At 51.9% G+C, this 18,575-nt stretch overlaps 1 long non-coding RNA gene across 2 annotated transcripts; it reads right to left on the bottom strand.

Annotated features, from left to right (window-relative positions):
* Positions 1-218: 218 nt before the first annotated feature.
* Positions 219-2,654, bottom strand: LOC144303459 (uncharacterized). Of its 2 annotated transcripts, XR_013370508.1 has the most exons (4): positions 2,261-2,654; positions 1,293-1,448; positions 789-904; positions 219-687 (listed from the first exon to the last, which is right to left on the bottom strand). It is a non-coding gene; the product is annotated as an uncharacterized LOC144303459 (long non-coding RNA). The 2 variants fall into 2 exon arrangements; XR_013370507.1 differs by lacking the exon at positions 789-904 and having other exon boundaries at positions 2,261-2,647.
* Positions 2,655-18,575: the final 15,921 nt, after the last annotated feature.

The raw sequence follows: 18,575 nt of genomic DNA, 5'->3' as shown, positions 1-18,575 counted from the left end.
CCCCAGGGAGTAGATCCAATGACATTTCATCTTGGACACAGGCAGACAGCTGTATTCCCGGATGGGAATGAACAGAACTGCAGCCAGCAAATTCCTAATTTTGAGCTCCGACCATCTCTGGGACTAGGTAAGCCCTCAGTTCTCAACCCTGACTGACCATTAAGGGAAAAAAAAAAAAAAAAAAAGAAGGAAATGCCCAAGACTTAATCACATTCTGATTAAAGGGAAAAAAAAATCAGATTTTATTTTTGCTCTGGGGAGCCCTCGGGAAAGACAAAGCTCTCTGTTCGGTTTGTGCACATTAGATGCTCTAGAACACCTTTCTAAGGCAGGGGGTGGACTATGTGACCTCCAATAGGTGGCACATCTGCCTCCAGAAAGCAAGAAATGCTGAGATGGCAACAGTTTTACAGAGCATCTTGGTACCCAGGTGGTTTTGTTTTGTTTTGCCAACTGTTTTCAGGTGTCATCATCAGGAGACTTGGTTGATAGGACAGGAATTGGGGGATAACAAGGAACTCTGCTTCTGACTACCTTAGGGTCTTCTCAGACATTCCCAGCAGTCCTGAGTTTCATCCAGACATCTGTGGGGGAACCTTCCAGGGAAGCGGTGGGATGCTCACTGCCCCATGAGGACTCTTCGATGGCCTTCCCAGAGCGCCCAGCCTGAGCAGATGCGGTCTGGAACTAGAGGGAAGCTGTGTTACATCACACGCTCGGGCAGCCGGCCCTGAAATAGTCCCTCAGCCCCACTCACATATCCAAGCAGCCAGAGTCCTCCACACTACCTCCCAAGGCCGTCCAGGATACACTTCTCTTCTTCCCCGTCTCCAGCTCCCCAAGGTGGGACCAACCAGTCTCCTCACCGGTCCACCAACCTCAGATCTTTCTGCCTCCAGTCTGTCTGGTGGGGAGCAGGGCTAGCTGAGGACAAAGCACAGCTGATACCCCACAAACTACCCCCAAGTTGATGAGACAGGTGTGACATTCCTCAGGAAGTTTCTCATCTTCTTATTGTTACTGCCTTGCTAGAGGGAAAAGCAATCTTTGACTTGACAATGGCAAGGCCTCCAGTATCTCTCGATCCTCCTTAGCATATGAAAATCCTTTTGAAATCTCCCTTTTCCTTACCTCCCCCAACTCCCAGGTATATAATCAGCCACCCTCACAAGCCTGGGACAGCAGCTCTTCCTGCCCCCGGGGCCTGTCCCAGTGCTTTATTTAATAAAACCACCATTTCACACCAAAGACGTCTCAAGAATTCTTTCTTGGTTGTGGGCTCCGGACCTCACCTACGTTCCAAAACTTCATCTTGTCCGCATGCCATAGCCAACGAGACCCTTGCCAGCTGAGAACTTCTGTTTGCAAGATGGTGAAAAGGTGGCAAGGCCCCTTTCTTTTACCGGAAACCATCTCACACCAAGCGCAAGCTCCATTTTCAGTAAAACCTAAAAAAGTAAAACCTAAAACACAAAATGGGTGGCAGGGTTGACCCCAAACAGTGGATCTTCAGCAGAGGGGCTCGCAGGAGGAAGTGGCATGGGGGGGGCACCGGGCCATCGAGTCTTAGGGACGGTAAGGGGCACAAGTGGAGGAGCAAGGGAGAGGCCTCATGTGCAACAGCAGGAAGCAGGTGCTCACGCTGGTGGCAGGGGTTCTGCGGGACCAGGACACAGTCCGTCTCCGTGGCAACACTGAGGAGCAGGAGAGACTTTGAACCGGGAAGAGCCTCATCGTTGGTAAAGAGAATCCAAGGCTAAGTGCTCTTATATTGACCCTGGGTCATAAGGAAAATGTAGCCCTCCTGGAAGCCCCCCGTGGCTGCTGTCATGCAAGAGCAAAATAACCCACCTGCTCCAAGGATGAGTAATCTATACAAAGCAATGACAAGAAAAAAAAAGGGTCGGAGTGGGGGGGTGGGGGCAGCCCCAGTGGCCCAGCGATTTAACACCACCTTCAACCCGGGGTGTGATCCTGGAGACCTTGGATCGAGTCCCATGTTGGGCTCCCTGCATGGGGCCTGCTTCTCCCTCTGCCTGTGTCTCTGCCTCTTTCTCTCTCTCTCTCTCTGTCATGAATAAATAAATAAAATCTTTTTTTTAAAAAAAAAAAGCGGTTGGTGGAGGTGGGGGTGGTGGGGGAAAAACACAAAGCAGGCAAGAAGACGCACCAAGAAACATTGCCAGGGAGCAGATGAACAATCTACCCAGAAAATTAAGAGAACAGGGGCACCCAGGTGGCTCAGCGGTTGAGCGCCTACCTTTGGCCCAGGGCGCGATCCTGGAGACCCGGGATCGAATCCCACGTCGGGCTCCCTGCATGGAGCCTGCTTCTCCCTCTGCCTGGGTCTCTCTCTGCCTCTCTCTGTGTGTCTCTCATGACTAAATAAATAAATCTTTAAAAAACCAACCAACCAACCCCTGCATGGCTCTCCTTGCCGAGAGCATAAATAGCAAGTGCACACCTCCAGATGGCTTGGTGGTAGGGGCGACCATAGAATGTGTTCCCCAACAGGGCAGTTCTGAGGTCGACAGGGGGTGCTCCATGTGTAACCCGAGGCTAAGGTCACCCACCTATGCGGCAGTTGTGACCTGATCCGTGCTGCCCTCCCCAGCCACACCTCACTGCCCGCAGCTCGGGGTGGGAGGGGGGCACCCAAAGCCCAGCCACAGGCCAGCCCTCCGCACAGGGGCTGCTCCCCCTGCCTCTCTGCCTCATACTCTCTCTCCTTCCCGCACCCTCATTCTTCTTTCTCTCCACTCCAATCCCTGATTCTGTCCAACGCCCTTTGGGTCTGAATGGACCCCTCAACACTTACACATTTTACCACTTCGAAAAGGTACATTTCCCCTCTACATGTGCACATCTGAAATTAGAATAGGGCTCACCATCCACAGCATGTCTCAGTTTCATCCACAGCATTTTTCCTGGAGGACCGTGAATTAACAGCACATCTTACAACAGAAGGCATCTTAGATTTGATGACACGTGTTATCACTCTGTACTATAATTGTCTAGTTCCACGGCTAGCTTCTCACTAACTGGGATATCTTTGGGGGCTGTCCTGTGTGTGATTTTTCATTGAATCCCCAGTGGCACTTACTGGGAAACAGCAGGGACACAGTAAATAAATTCTACAATGAGCTAGAAATTTCAGATAAAAAAAAAAAAATGGGTTAGGGATAGGGGATTTCCTCTTGAAAACTTCAAAAAGTTTTGTTTTGTTTTTTTCCTCCTAAAGATTTCTGGTTTTATTGGGCTCTTTGGGTCTCCAAATACCCAAACTTGAAGGAATGAAGAAAATCAAGTTCCATGTAAAATACATCTTTGTGTTTCTAACGGCAGGACTTCAGGTCTATACAGGAAAGTGAAATCAAAGGGAAAAATATATATTTTCTATTTTCTTTCAGTGTTTCCATCCAATCCTTGACTTGGTTTACACAGTAAAAGTGACAAAGTGCAGAAGAACATATTCATTCATTCAACAAACATCCACGGAGGCCCCATGATGATTTGCCTGCGTTTTTTTTTTCTTTTCTTTTCTTTTTTCTTTTTCTTTGCCTGCATTTTGTTCCAAACTGATGACACCACAGCAAGTAAGACCACGTCTCCCCCCACCCCCTGCCGGCCCCCAGCTCACAATCTAGTGATGACTGTGAGACAGTAACATACGCACAAATACAAATATATAACATGTCAGAAGTGGTGGTTATGATGATGATAATAATAGGAAAATATAGCGTTTTGCTATATTTGGGGGGGGTCCCCAGGCTTATCTGATCATAACAAGCACCAGGAAGCTCATTAAAAACAGATTCATGGGCCCATTGCCAGGCCCACTGATCTGAGACCTCCAGGGGAGAGACCTGGCGAAATCATTTGAAGGAATGCTCCAGTTGCTTCTTGTGATCACTGGAGGCCTAGGCTGGATCAGAGGTTTTGAACTTTGGCCACATGATAGAATCACGTGCAGAGCTCTCAAGTATATGACACCCAGGTTCCTCTGCTAAATATTGTGATTTAATCCATCCAGGTGAGTCCCGAGTTTTGTATTTATATACAAGCTCACCTGGTAATGCTAGTGGGCTGCCGCAAGCCCTTGGCTTCAGGGATGGCTGGAGATCAGAAATCAGGAACTTGCTGCCTTTGGGCTGTCCGCTGCCCATGCTGGCCAGGAGGCCCGCATTAGGCCTTTCCACCCAGCTGCCCGCCTGTCCAAGACTAAATGTCTTCAGATCTACACCCAAGGACAGACTGGTGGCCAACTGGACTACCGTGTTTTTGCATCTGCTTTTATACTTTTATAAAAAAAAAAAAGTTTTGTTTTTTTTTGGCTCTGCTTCCTGTACAGAGCCAAATCTGAGCGGTGACCCCTACTATAACATTTCAGCCCCGCCAGGCCCCAAGACCTTCTGCGCACAGCTGTGACTACCTGGAGAACGCTCCCAGTCACTGAGCACAGGCTGCTCTTCATTAGCAATTTCTTTGGAAAGTCCCCAGTGTATCATTTCCATTAGTAACTTCATTTTGAAATCCCATCAAGTCTATCAGGTGCTATGCCAGGAACCCACTAGGCAAACATCCTAACATCTCTCTCTTAAAAAAAAAAATAAAAGAACAGAACAGAAAAGCAAAGAAAAAAAAAATGATTTCCTTTTTCAGCTCAAAATTTCCAAAATCATTACATCCCTACACCTGGCCTGTGAGGGGAATTGAAGAGGGAGAAGACAAGATTGGGGTTCCGGGACGTCCAGGCGAGAGGAGCCTAGCTATTCTTTTCCTATGAGTCGCCTCCGCAGTCACTCCCACTTTGACATAAAATTGAAGGGCAGCCCCCCAAGTGGTCGTGGTTGGAGCTGGGTGACCTCTGAGAGCCTCTGTTTCTCCATCCACCTGTGCTGTTGGAAGAATTGGGGGTGCCCATCACTAAAGCAGAAAGTACTGCCCCGAGCACGTAGTAGGCTGTTCTGATTGTTACTCCCTCCCTCCGCCTTCTGGTGTTTTCTTCTAGAGAACTGATCGTGTCAGGACTTTTTTATGTCATTGCTCAATGAGCTGGAAACGGCAGCCCTGCTGATTAGAATGCTGGTTTGCAGGGAACAAGCGGTAGTGTTGACATTTGCAGAAAGCTTTCTTGCTAAACTTTAAACACTTCGCAGATCTAATCCTGCTGGCATCGCCTGTTAGTGATATTCCTCTGGCTATGACGGGCGCACCGAGTTCAATCAGACACCGAGGGAAAGGGCAGGATAATTGGCTTCCTTTAGGGTTCCAGCAAAGTTGGGTGGACACCACGTCCATTTTAGCGTGAAGGAAGCTAACTTGTATTGAGCGTTACCTGTCTGGTGCATAGGGGGGAGCTCAATAAATGTTGACAAGCTGAATAATGTGAAGGAATGATTAATTAATTGCATAGGCCAGAATGAATCGTGCATTTTTATTGGGCACTATTTATTTTGCTACGCACAAGTGGCTAATTTCCAATATTGATGTATTTATTGGGGCACAAAATGGCCACCTTCTCACTCTGTTCTCGTATGGCCTTTGCTTGGTGCAGGTTAGAGAGAGAAAGCTCTGTGGTGTCTCACCTTATAAGGACACCAGCCTTATTGGATCAGGACCCCAGCCTATGGCCTCATTTTACCTTATTTGCCTCCTTATTCCTAATAGAGCCTCATGGTTAGGCCTTCAACATATGAATTGTTGGGGGGGGGCGGGGCAAGGGGAAAGGATGCACAGGTGCAGACCCCGACATGGGCTTGCAGTGCGGTAAGTCCTGTGATTGAGAAAGCCTGAGGCCCCCAATGCAGACTGGCAGGAAAGCTGGGGCGGGGGAAATGGGGTGAGGGTGCTGGGAGTGAGAGCTCGCTGGGAAGGCCTAGGACAGGTTAGCTAGGTGGAGAGGGCCGGTGCACCTGCCAGGCCCTGGGAACTTCTCTGGAAAGGCCTGGGGGCGGGGGGAGCAAGCTGAGCCTCAGAGGAACTGGAACCTGGCTGGTGGGACTGGTGCTGGGGCCAGAGGGGAGGCAAGGTGGGGAGAGGTGGGGGAGACCCCAGCAGGCCTGGCACCACTGCGGGGTCAGCTGGTGCTCAAGCTGGTGCGCTGCAAGGCAAGGGGCTAAACGTGGTTGCCCAGGAAATCATTTGATGGGGGAAAATCAGCTCTTTGTAAAGTGTCCTTTGCGTATGGCTTTCAGCTTTCAGTTAGAGATGGAGTGGAGGTGGTGGCTTCCGGAGGCTTTGTAACGTTTAGGGCCTCTAGGGGGCTTTATGGGGCCCTGATTGTGAGCTCCTGAAGGCCGAGAGGAGCTATTGGAGGGTTTAGGCAGGGGAGCGGGTGGTAAGTAAGAGGTTAGCTTTCTTTTTGTTTCATCTCTGGTGTCTAGGGAAGTGGATTCAGTGAGGCTGCCCGGATTGGGGGGGGGGGTACCCAGCTGCAGGGCAGGAGGCAGAGAGGGAACACGGGGTTTGTCTCAGGTCTGCAATCCCCAGTCCAGAGCCCTCTCCGTGTCCCCTTCTCCTGCAGATGCCTCGGCAGGGTGGGGACAAGGGTGGTGACCAAGAGGCCAGATCCTAGAGCTAGAGCAGATTGTCTGCCCCGCCACTGCAGCTACAACCTCATAGGGGAGCAAACTCTGGGGCCTCTCTGTGCCCCCTCCTCCAGTCTCAAGGCCTCGATTGATTCTTCCGTGGGCCTTTATGCAGGATCTTCGCGGACTTCAGGAGCCTGGGGACTCCTTGGTGGCCACTGCTCCTGCAGGGCAAGCAGAACAGAGCACCCCGGGGAGCGAGAACGCCCCACACCCCACCCTGCTCCAGGCTCCCCATTGCATCCCCCTTGTCCCTTCTCCCCTGATGTCCCTCAGCCGCTCTTCTCACACCCTGCCCCTTGGGCGTAGACACCCTCCCCAGCCCTTCACCCACAAGGGGAGTGCAGGGTTCAGGGAAAAGGAGGGATCAAGTCAGATAGTTCGAATCCTCTTCCTCCTGAGTACCCCTCCCTGCTGGCAGCAGGGCCAAGGCCCTGGTCACAGAGAGGCCAAGGTCATGGTCATGGAGAGGCTTCCATGGTTTTTTGGGGGACCAGATGCCTATAGTGAGGACCCAGTGAGCTGTGAAATGCTTCTCCCTCTTGTCTGCTGCCTTCCATACCCTCTGCCTGCCCCTCTCTCTCTCGTCATGATTTTCCTCGTTCCGTCACACAGGGAGTACGTAAACACATTTTCATGGAAGATGTTGAAACCGTACACGATTGAGATCACACAGCAAAATCTCAATGTCATATTGCATCAACTCCACCCCCGCTGCTCCCCACCCCTCAACTCCCTTTCCCTCCTCCCAGCTGGAACCCCAGCCAGAGTTTGGTCTGCACCATTCCATCGCCTTCCCTCAGGGAAGCTCCTGCATTTACACACATGTGAATACACACGTCTGAACATACACAAATACGGCTCCATTGCGTATATGCTTGTGTGTACATACTCTTTTTGGGGGTATTTTTTTTTTTAATTTTTATTTACTTATGATAGGCACACAGTGAGAGAGAGAGGCAGAGACACAGGCAGAGGGAGAAGCAGGCTCCATGCACCGGGAGCCCGACGTGGGATTCGATCCTGAATCTTCAGGATCACGCCCTGGGCCAAAGGCAGGCGCCAAACCACTGCGCCACCCAGGGATCCCTTTGGGGGTATTTTTATAGAACTGGGGCCATGCCATAAGTGTTGTGCAAATTGCCATTTTCGTATAATGTGTCCAGGGGAGCTGTCGATCACAGAACACACCGGTCTACTTGGAGCCCTATCTCATCCTAACAGCTGCACGTTCCAATCTGCGGAGTCCTAATGGTTTTTCAACCTCTCACTATGGACATTTCTGGTGTTTCTAATTTTTATTTTGCTATCACAAACAAGGAAGTGACGACTATTATACTAGTTATCTATTGCTGCCTAGCACATTACCCCAAAACTCGGTGGCTTAAACCTATAATAAATATTTATTATCACTCACAAGTTTTTGCTGGCCAGGAATCTGAAAGCTGCTCGGCTGGGTGGCTTCTGGCTCAGCATTTTTCAGGAGGTTGCAGTCACTGTTGTTGTTTTTCTTTTTTTTTGGTCACTGGGTTTTGACTAGGGCTGGAGGGTACAGTCACTTGCAGGGGGGCGGTGGGCCAGATGGCTGTTGGCTGGTGGTGGCGAGCCTCAGTTTCTCCCCAAGGTTGAGTGTTCTTACAACATGGTGGCTGCTTCCCCCAGAGAGAATTATATAACAGGGAACAAGGTGGGAGCACCGAATGCCTCTTGCAACCTAAGCTCACAAGTCACACAGTTGTCACTTGGGCCACAGTCTCTTCATCAGAAATGAGTCACTAAGTCTAGCACTTTTGAAGGGAGGAGTGCACAGGATTTGTGAACATATTTTAAAACCATCAGTACAGCCCCTATACATAATCTTTGTGGATTTATATGAGTGTATCCCAAGAACAGATTTCTAGGACTGGGATTACTGGATCAAGTGGTATATGCACTTTTAATTTTGATAATTCCTGTTTGTTCCAGAAACTGTTAGCCACCTCCTAATATCCATCATCTGTCTTTCTCCCCTTAGCCCCAGACCTCCTCCATTTGAGCTGGCTTAGCTCGGGACTGTATTTCCCAGCATCCCTTGCTGCTATGTGGGGACAGTTCACTAAGTATTGGCCAATGAGAGGCATCATGTCAAACTGGGTCATGCCCTTAAAGGAAGCTGTTGGCCTACTTCCTTCCTCCCCCGGGGAGATCATGGGGTGATACGTGGAAAGAACCTGTCCCTGGATCACCTCACAGAGCCACCCCTCTTCCCAGGACTTCCTACCAGCTTAGACCTTCGTATAAGAGAGGGATGGAGTGTGGTTCCCTGCATTCATGTCCCATCTCTGCCACTTGACTCTGTTGACACGTCCTTGCTGTGTGCCTGCTGTGTGCCACTGGCAATCCGTGAGAAGCTGCTGTGTCTGGAGCTTACCTTTGGAGGGCTGAGAGGGACAACAGGCCAGGCTGGGCTGCAGATCCCTCACCTGGAGAGTGGGAACAACTGCCAGGCCCAGTGCAAGTACTGAATGAAGTTGCATGTGGATTGGATTGCGCCCACAGCACCTGGGCACCGCAGAGCCTCAGTCCAGGCAGCTGTGATAATTAAGAAAAGCCATAAAAGAAAGTCTCCAGAACCACCGCCACCCCCTTTCCTCTCCAATGACTCCCATAGACTTTAATACCCATCATCCCAGGAAAAAACCAAAACACCTGCTTTTATAAACGATCTTCTAAATTCTCTCTCACTAAAGTAAAATTGATTGGTGTCGCTTTATGCACTGCTCCCGTCACATGCACACTTTGGTGGGCGACAGACTGTGCTTGCCTAGACCACATGCAGATCTAACTGAGATTTCCGGTACCGGTGAAGCTAAGTGGGGGCACTTGGCCCACTCGGAGGTGCTTCACTGACACTGTCAAAATCATAATTTTTGGGGGGAGCTGGCCCAGACTTCCTCTCACCCTCTTCCCTCCCCGCCTATGTCGTGTCCCCTCTCTTCTCTCTCCTGTTCCCTCTCTGTCTTGTCCTGGCCCAAATGGCCACCTGAGTCCCCAATGATTCAATGCGATTACATTTCCACAGGCAGGTGTGTGTCGTGTTTAGTCACATTAAAAATAAATCACTTGGCCCTACACGGTCAGTGCATCAATCTGTCGCTCTCCTCCGCTTTCCAGGAACGGTTTGCTCAGAGTGCAAATGACTGCTGGGTAACGTGAGCGGGGGAGGATGAGGTGGAGGGCACAGGGCCCTTCCAGCTCGCCCTCCAGCTTTCCGCCCCATCAGACGGGTCGGTCAAGGCCACGGTCATGCCCGTCGTGCAGCATGTGTTGCGCTCCTGGGGCCAGTGATGGTGAACTGAGGAAGAAATCAGGTCTGGGGAGGAGAGGTAAGGACCCGCATTCACTGACACCTGCTCTGTGCCAGGCCCGTGCTTTCTTTGGCATCTGTTCTCTTCTACAGGGTAAGGGGGTAGGCATCAGGATCCTTGGGCAATTTCTCCTTTCGGGGCCTCATTTGTCCAGACTAGAAACATTACCTCATTGTCTAATCATTCCTTTTGGTATGATGGCAGCGTCTGGAGGTTAGCAGACCCAGCTCACCACTGTGAGCAGGCTGCTTGGCCTGTTTCTTCCTCTCTGAAATGGGGACGGCAATCAGGATCGAACGAGATAATATATTTAAGACACCTTATAAATAGGCAGCTAAAAAAGGCTGGTGTTTAATCTCTCCTTCATAACTCATGTAATGTGCTTCACCATCTTAGGGATTTGATTATTTTTACCGGTTGGGGTGGCAGGGTTTCAGGGTGCATGTGTGTGTGTGTGTGTGTCTTGATGGAAACACTGTGTGTGGGGTGGATGAGTCTTAGAAGAAATCTCAGCACCTTAGAAAAGGAGATCCCAGCCTCTATAAAATGCTAGTAGGCATTCAGGGGGTGGTGGGTATCAAAGATGTCCTCTGGTCAACCAGTTGTCCCTACAGTCCCGCTCTAGGGATTGGCCCTCCTTTGGTGTCCCATCTGGGCCGGTCTGTGGGTTGCTTTAACCAATACAATGTGGTGGACACTGAGACAGTTCTGGGCCTTGAGTATCCCTGGAAACTAACAATTTTGTGCTTTGGGGGACCTTGAGCCAATATGTAAGAAATTTGGTCTCTTTGTGCTGGAGAGACCGTATCAAGAGAATACATGGAAAAGGAGAAACCCTAAGAATATATGGGGAGGGTGGAGAGAGGGAAATGCAACTGTCTCCATGTCCCCCTGAACCCAGCCTTCCAGCCACACCTGTAAGGCACCAGCCATGGGCATGACCTCTCCTGGCCCTCCTGCCTGGTCCAGCTCTCCCGTGGCTACAGCCCCCACCCATACCATGTGCAATGGAAGATTTGTCCGGTGGATGCAATCACCCTCCCATCTCAAGAGACAATCAAAATGGTTGTCTTGAGCCATTAAATTGTGTATATTACACAGCAATAGATCATTGAAATAGCAGGATTTTCAAGTCCTCACTGTGCACCAAACCACGGATGCTCATTATGAGAGATTTGCAGGCACTACCCTTGGGAGCTTAGATTGGGCAAGGAGGTTGCACGCGGGCAAGCATGAAGATTTGAGACATTTATTAATCCACGCTCAAGTGCGTGCTTAGAAGCATGAGGCACAGACTATTGATGATGAGGTTGGAAAGGCGAAGCAGGAATACTTCCTAGGGAAAAGGAGTTTTGAGCTGGATTTTGAAGAGAAGAGCAGATGACATTAGGTGACATTTCAGAGAACCATGGGTAAGACGTACAGCAGCATGGCAAGACCATTAGGAGCACGTGGAGCTGGAGCTGAGAAACTTGAAGTCTGGTACTAGCTGGATATAAAACTAGGGAGGCTAATGGAGATCTTGCCAAGTTAGGTTCTAGGCCTGCAGAAAAGCTGGTTATTTCATGAGATTTCCTTTCTCCATCTCATTTGATAAAAATATAACTTGTGAATGGCCACATCCCTTCACTGCTGAGTTGTCCATGTTCAGCACCCACGGGGGGAGGCTCAGGGGATGCGCAGTTCCCCCCCAGGACAGTTTGTGGGGGGTGAGAAGTGAGGCTGCTGGGGCCCCTCCTGTAGCTGAGGAGGAGGAGGAAGACTTAGCTGTGGAAGCACCAGCCACTGGAGCTAATTGGTTGGTAATTAGTAGGTTAATGGCTCACTTCAGGGCTAATTGGAGGCTGGAGCCATGGCAGGAAAAGATAAAGCCTCCCCTCCAGTCCTCTCCCTCCTCCCATATTTGGTGGGGTTTTGACCTCTCCTACCTGGGAAGATCGGGGTCACACGTGCCTCCTCAGCTCCTGGAGTCGGGACCAGAAGGCGATGGCTAGCACCCAAAATCATTAGTTCAGAAGACAATGAGTGGTCCTGCCCTTCCCTTGAGGAGCAAGGAGGGGTGCAGGTGTAAGTTGTAGGGTGAGGGGCGTGTGGCCCTGTTCTAAGCACAGAAAGGCTGAGAGGGTCAGGGGACCCAGTGGCTTCTCGCAGCATCTCTTTTCAAATTTTATTTATTTATTTATTTATTTTTAAAAAGATTTTATTTATTCATGAAAGACACACACACACACACAGAGACACAGGTAGAGGGAGGAGCAGGCTCCATGCAGGGAGCCCGACGTGGGACTCAATCCCGGGTCTCCAGGATCACGCCCTGGGCCGAAGGCGGCGCTAAACCACTGAGCCATCTGGGCTGCCCTCTTTTCAAATTTTAGGTAGGCACCTGAAATGGTGAGTCCACTCACCTTACTCCATTTATAATTTTAGCCTAGACCATTATGGATTTCTATAGGCATGGAGTGTGAACTGGTTAGGGATCTGTTCAGTTGTAAGAAACACATCACCCAACGAACGTTGCCCTACGTGGTCAAGACAGTCATTCCTTGGATCCACAGAGAACTACCGAGAGCTGCCCCCCCGCCAGGCACTGTTCTAGGGGCTGTGGGGTGAGAGCAGAGACACGCGGACTTCCTGTCCTGGAGCAAGAAGCAGCACAGGCGAGGGCAGGGCCTTTCTCTTCTCATCACCCCATGGATTGGCTTCCGCCTCATGGTCAACGGACGGCTCAGGGTGTCCAGGAATCCCACTCAGTCAAGTCAGGAAGCAGGACTCAGAGGTGGCAAAAGAACAAAAGCTTTCCTGGAGGAACCCCCAGCAGATTCTCACTTACCATCAACCTGGGGTGGGGGTGGGGGTGGGGGGGACCTGGTGGCGGTGTGTGCCTACATCAGAATTTGCATGACCAGCTAATCTGGTCATTATTTATCACCTGGGGTTGTCCAAAACAAAGTCAGGTTCTATTTGCAAAGGAAAAGGGGGAAGAACGTTGGGGTCAGGTTGTCTTGTGCCCTCACTGTTGATGGGTGGGGTTGGCGGACACCACACAGGGAAACACTCGATGGGCAAATGTACTATTGCGGATCTCAAGTAGGGAGAAACAGTTTAAAAATGGTCTTAGATACAATCCAAGATCAAGCAAAAAGGCTTTCTTTGTTTGCTGCTGTTACTAAGCTCTTTTCCAAGTGCTCTGTAGGGACATATGAGAGGGATGAAAGGTTCCAGGAGCCTCAGGGAACGTTGAGACCAGCTGGAGATCACACGCGTGTGCACACACACACACACACACACACGCACTCACTAGCCTCTGCCAGAGAATGAGAGGCTTTGGTGGGATCTGAGGGCACAGGGCATCGAGGTACGCGTAGAGGCGATCACTGCACGAGGCACCCTCACCGCCTCCTGTCCACACCTCTCCTGGAGAACACGTCCTGCTCACAGCTGCTGTAGGGGGAGTCTTGGGACGTCCAGGCCCCTCCCCACCCCAACCATGGCTGATGGCCAGACAAGGGCCCCCACCTGAGACAGCCAGGCCCCACCTGGGGGCACGGAGGCGAGCCCAGGCACTCAGATACTATCTCTGGAGAATCTGAAGTAAGGGACACAGAGACTATGGCCCCTCAGTGAGGGGTCATTTTTTTTTTTTTTTAGGATTTTATTTATTTATTCATGAGACAGAGAAAGAGGCAGAGACACAGGCAGAGGGAGAAGCAGGGTCCCTGCGGGGAACCCCATGCAGGACTTGATCCCATCCCCGGGTCACCCCCTGACCCGAGGGTAGACTCAATCCCTGAGCCCTCCAGGCCTTCTGCGAAGGGGTCTTGATACCAGTTGGGGCTGGATGCTGGGTCCTGCAAGCAGAGGAAGCCAGCAGGGAGCAGAGGGACCTGAGGCCACCTCAGGGCCTTGAGAAGGGAAGGGCATCCTCAGTCCTGACTTGAGTCCATCCTCTCCTGGGGTGGTTCCATCCTAACCTCCAACCTTCCTTTCACTAGGGCTGGTTTGAGTGGGTTGTGTGTCTCGGCTTGGATGGTATTGGTGTGGGGAAGGCTTTGCCCTCACCCCTCACCCCTTCATCGCCTCTTCACTGCTCCCCAATCCAACCCCCGCCTCTGCCTGGGTCCTGGTCCTCTTTCCCCCTTGGGTCTCCCTGCATTTGCTCTCCAGCCTCCATTTCATTTATAAACGTGGACACTGATCTTTCATGACCCTGTCATGCATGCCCTTGCTTTAAATCTTGGAGTGGCTTCTCAGGGCTCAGCTCCACCCTGCACTCCTCCCCTGCTACCCGCCCCAGACTTGCCCCACCTTGACCCTTCTGTCTCCCCCTATCCACCCCAGAGCCAGTCATGGCGCTGAGCCTGCACACATGCTCCGACTTGTACCCACGAATGTCCGCCCCTGTTTCCTACTCCATGTTCAAGACCAAGGCCAGGGGGCATCTCACGCTACCCCGACCTTGGTTCCCTCCTCCTTCGGCCATCACAGCACCTTATGAGGCTCTCTGGGACATCTGCTTCCTTGTATGCACCACGCTCCCTGTTCTTATCGCCTGGCACTATTCCTGGCACAAGGCAGGCATCCAGCAAATGCATGTGAAGTGAATGAATGAGTGAATGAATGAATGATTTTGAAAAACTGGACTAGTAAGCCTCAGCTGATTCCATAGGGTTTTATTGGGGAAGTAGGGCACGAGCAGCAGCTCCACTCCCTGGGAGATTAGCCTCCGTCCAGCCTGAGTGAGGGACCAGGTTCTTTTTATTTTTTTAGATTTTATTTATTCATGAGAGACACGGAGAGAGAGGCAGAGACACAAGCAGAGGGAGAAGCAGGCTCCATGCGGGGAGCCCGATGTGGGACTCGATCCCAGGACCCTGGGCTCAAGCTCTGAGCCAAAGGCAGATGCTCAACCACTGAGTCACCCAGCATCCCTGGGGGACCAGGTTCTTTTTGAGACTCTCCGACCCCGGAAAGCCCCACCCCATCTCCCTGCACCCTTTGGGGCCATGGGGCCAGGTTATTTGAAACTGGCCTTCCTATCCTCAACCCTGAATCGAAACCCCCAGGAAAATTTTGCTGTTTTCCCCTTTGGAGAAGGGGAGTGCAGAGCCCAAGAGCAGAGGCTTGGAAGTGTGGCTCAGATTTGATAAACAGGCAGGAGATTTCAGAAGCAATCAGGGGAGAAAAGAACATACATTATTCCCGGAATTCACAAGGCAGCGCTAATGAGCTGGAGGAGCTATGATTTGATCTCCTTCTGCCTCCTGCAGCCCAGGCTTGGTGGGTTGGGGACAGGACACAGGGAGGGGCGCCGTCGGCTGCCGCAGGATCCACGCGGCCTGGCCAGGGCTTGCCGGGGTGTGAGGGCCCGCAGGCGGGGCGGCGTGGTGGTGTTTGCTGACCCCCGGGAGCAGGGTGGTCCTCCCTGGGATGGGAGGGGGGTTCTTAGGAGGCTTCCAAATATGGTTGGTCATCAAGGATCTAAAGACAAGGGACAACAGGTGTCTCCTGATGGCAGTGGGGCAACTGGGAGGGTCCTCGCCAGAACCCCACCACTCCGGCACCCTGATCGTTCCTGAACCCCCAGCCTCCAGAAGTGCGAGAAATAAATTGTGTTGTGTATAAGCCACCCAGTCTGTGCTATTTTGTTTCAGCAGTCCAAACCGACGAGGACAGAAATAACCATTTATTGGAATGTACTACATGCCCAGCACTGTTTTAAGCACCTCCCACACATTAACTCATTTAATCCTAACCGTGGTCCTATCTAATAGGCACCGGGATGATTTCGTCCCCATTTCACAGATGAGGGAACCGAGGGCAGACACCTCGACCCTCCCGTCCACTGTAGAACTCCAGTGCCCAGAATGGTAGGGATTCCACAGACTTGTCTCCTTCAGGGCACGGAAATGCGCCCTAATGTGGAACCCCGGGGGGGCCACAGCCTCCCAGGTGATGGCATGGTGGGACCCGGGAAATGGACCGAGGCCTTCCTGCCCTTCAAGAGGCTCTGCGCCTCCCTCCTGCCCTCTGCTCATCCCCGCGGATCGCTCAAGGCCCCCTGGTGCAGCGCTGTCACATAGAGCGAAATCTGATTTAGGTTTTGCCCCCAAGTCAAGATTATAATTATAATTTAATAAGCAAGGGATAACTTTTGTGTAAAGATTATGGCAAAGGAATAAGAATCACAAAGAGAAGGAAGCAATGTGCTGTCATAATTTTCTCATTCATTCATTCATTCATTCGCCCGCTCAAGGAGCGTTCACTGGGCTCAGCCTTGGGGTGCAGGGTTGAGGGTGGCTTAGGCTCTCCTTCTGGTGGGAGGAGGTAGGGGCTGCCCCTCCACTCCCTGGCACCCCCCAGGGTAGCAAAGGCCTAGAGGGAGCAGCTGAGGGGAGCAGGCTCCAGGCCGGAGGCTTGCCCCACCACCTCTCTCTCCTCTCTGGCCCGAGGGGTGCTCCCCGCCCCCCAGTTGGCCCCAGCCCAGAGCACAGCCTGCAGGGCTCTGGCCTGCCGAGAAAAAGCAGGTCAATGGACTTTGTCCCGGGCCTTCGGGCTGGCTGACCCCATTCGGTGTCCCTCTGGCCTCCCTCCCCCTGTGATGGCTGGCAAAGGGCCGCGGGCTCCCGGCCTGGCTGCCCACTCATGCACCTGCTCCCTCACGCAGAGCCATCTACGGACAGCCCGGCCACTTCCCCCACCGGCCGCGCAGCTCTGCGGAGTGATGGATGGGGCTGCTCTCGCTCTGAGTCCCGGAGAGCTCCTTTGAATAATAACTTGGCAAAATTACTCTTTTTTTTCTCTCCCTATTTCTGATTCATTTGCTCTTTCTAAGTCATTCATCTCTTTTGAGTTACAGGAAGAAAGAGGAAGAGGAGGAGGAGGTGTCTCAGGTGCAAGGGACCACAAGCCCCACCTCCACGTCTCACAGAGAGGGCTGGAGTCCATAAGCACCCCTGTCACTGGGATGTCTCTATTACACCTGACCTGCGCTCATGGGAGAGAAGCCAGTGTGGGAGGCAGGGGAGGTGAGGGAGGCAGGAGCCTTTCCAGGAGCCCTAAAGTCCCGCCTTGAAGGCAGCTGCCTGCTTAACTCACCTGAAAGGTCCTGTCTGCCTGCAGGGATGTTAGGGTTTTCCCACCCTCGAGGGGGAGCAGCAAAGAGGATAAGGAAAGGAAGGAGAGATGGGGGTCCCGTTAGCTTACCAACGACTTCACTGACCGCCTGTTACATGCCATGGGCCAGAAAGACAGACAGACTCTGTTCCTATCCTCAAGGGACTCCCAGGCTAGTAGGTAAGTACCTGCGGAAGATCCCTAGTGGAGGCAGGTCCTGTGCCATCATACGAAGGAGGCTGTTTATTCCGTGACAAGTTGGTCATCAAGGATTTCATCAAGGTGATGAAATGTTCTGAAACCTCGATCTGAAGATGGGAAAGGGTGCTCCGCACGACAGGCGCTGCAGAGGCCAAGGCTTTGAAGGTGCTCTGGGGGGAGCTCTGTTACCTGGAGAGGGAGATGGCAAGGGTAAGACTCAAGAGGTCAGGAAGGGCCGGTAATAACGTGGTGGTTGCAGATCTTAACTGAGTCCTTAGCTTATCGGGGAGGCCCGTGTGCCAGTCTCAGGGCTCGGATGACTGCAAAGGGACAGTTACACAACAGGAAGTTGTGTGATTATATCCGCAACAGTGTTTGTGGGGGGGGGATGGCTGGGAGAGGCTGGAGGCAGGGAGACCAGCCAGGAGGCTGCTGCCAGGGTCCAGGCAAAAGGCGATTGAAAGACTGAACCTGGGCAGGGCCAAGGGGAGAGGGAATGGATGTGAGAAACACGGGGAATGTCATGTGACGGGGCCTGGTGACCGGCTGGGGCCCGAGAGTGGGGGAGACAGAAGAGTCGATGCTACCTCCTGGTGCCACCAGCAGAAACAGGGACCGCGGTGAGAGAAATATTGACGACACACAGCCGAGCGCCTGCTAGGTGGTGGCGCTATTCCAATCACAGGGACACGGAGACAAATAATCCATTTCTCTTGACGGCTCTCAGGGGCATTTAAAGACAAGCTTAATCTGTATATGTAAACTCCTATCCTACCACATCTTGAACTTTTTTTTTTTTTTACACAAAAAATGTGCCCTTTTCTCCCCTGCCACACAGAAACTCACTACCTATTTTTCTTTATTTTGCTTTCTCCACCAGGCTACACTCCACACAGTGGAGATGATTCAAGGTGGCCCCATTGCCCAAGATGGTCCGTGGGCAGGATAGGGGAGCCCTTTTGGGGCCACTGCCACGTGGCCAAGGTTGGGAGGCTGGAAGCTGCCTGGAGAGTGAAGTCTCTTTCCAGCCATCTCTGCCATTCAGCTTGAGGATTTTTCCCCCCCCCCCGGGATGGCTTTCCCCATAAAATAAATGTCTTGTCTGAATGAATCTTATTTTTAAAAGGAGAGAGTCATCATATTGTAAAGACAGATCATAAAAAGAGGCATCAATCTGTCGGGAAGGCTGGTTACTATGAGTGCTTGTTTAGCAGGAACAGTGTCCCCCACCCGCGCCCCCAGCGGCTGTGCTGTCGCTGGACCCAACCACCACCCCCCCCCCCCCCCCCCCCCCGCCCCAGCAGGCAGCTTCTCCCGAGTGCCC

The sequence above is a fragment of the Canis aureus genome, chromosome 32 (assembly GCF_053574225.1).
Source record: "Canis aureus isolate CA01 chromosome 32, VMU_Caureus_v.1.0, whole genome shotgun sequence".
NCBI classification, from domain to species: Eukaryota; Metazoa; Chordata; class Mammalia; order Carnivora; family Canidae; genus Canis; species Canis aureus.
This window is presented reverse-complemented; position numbering and strand designations above follow the sequence as displayed.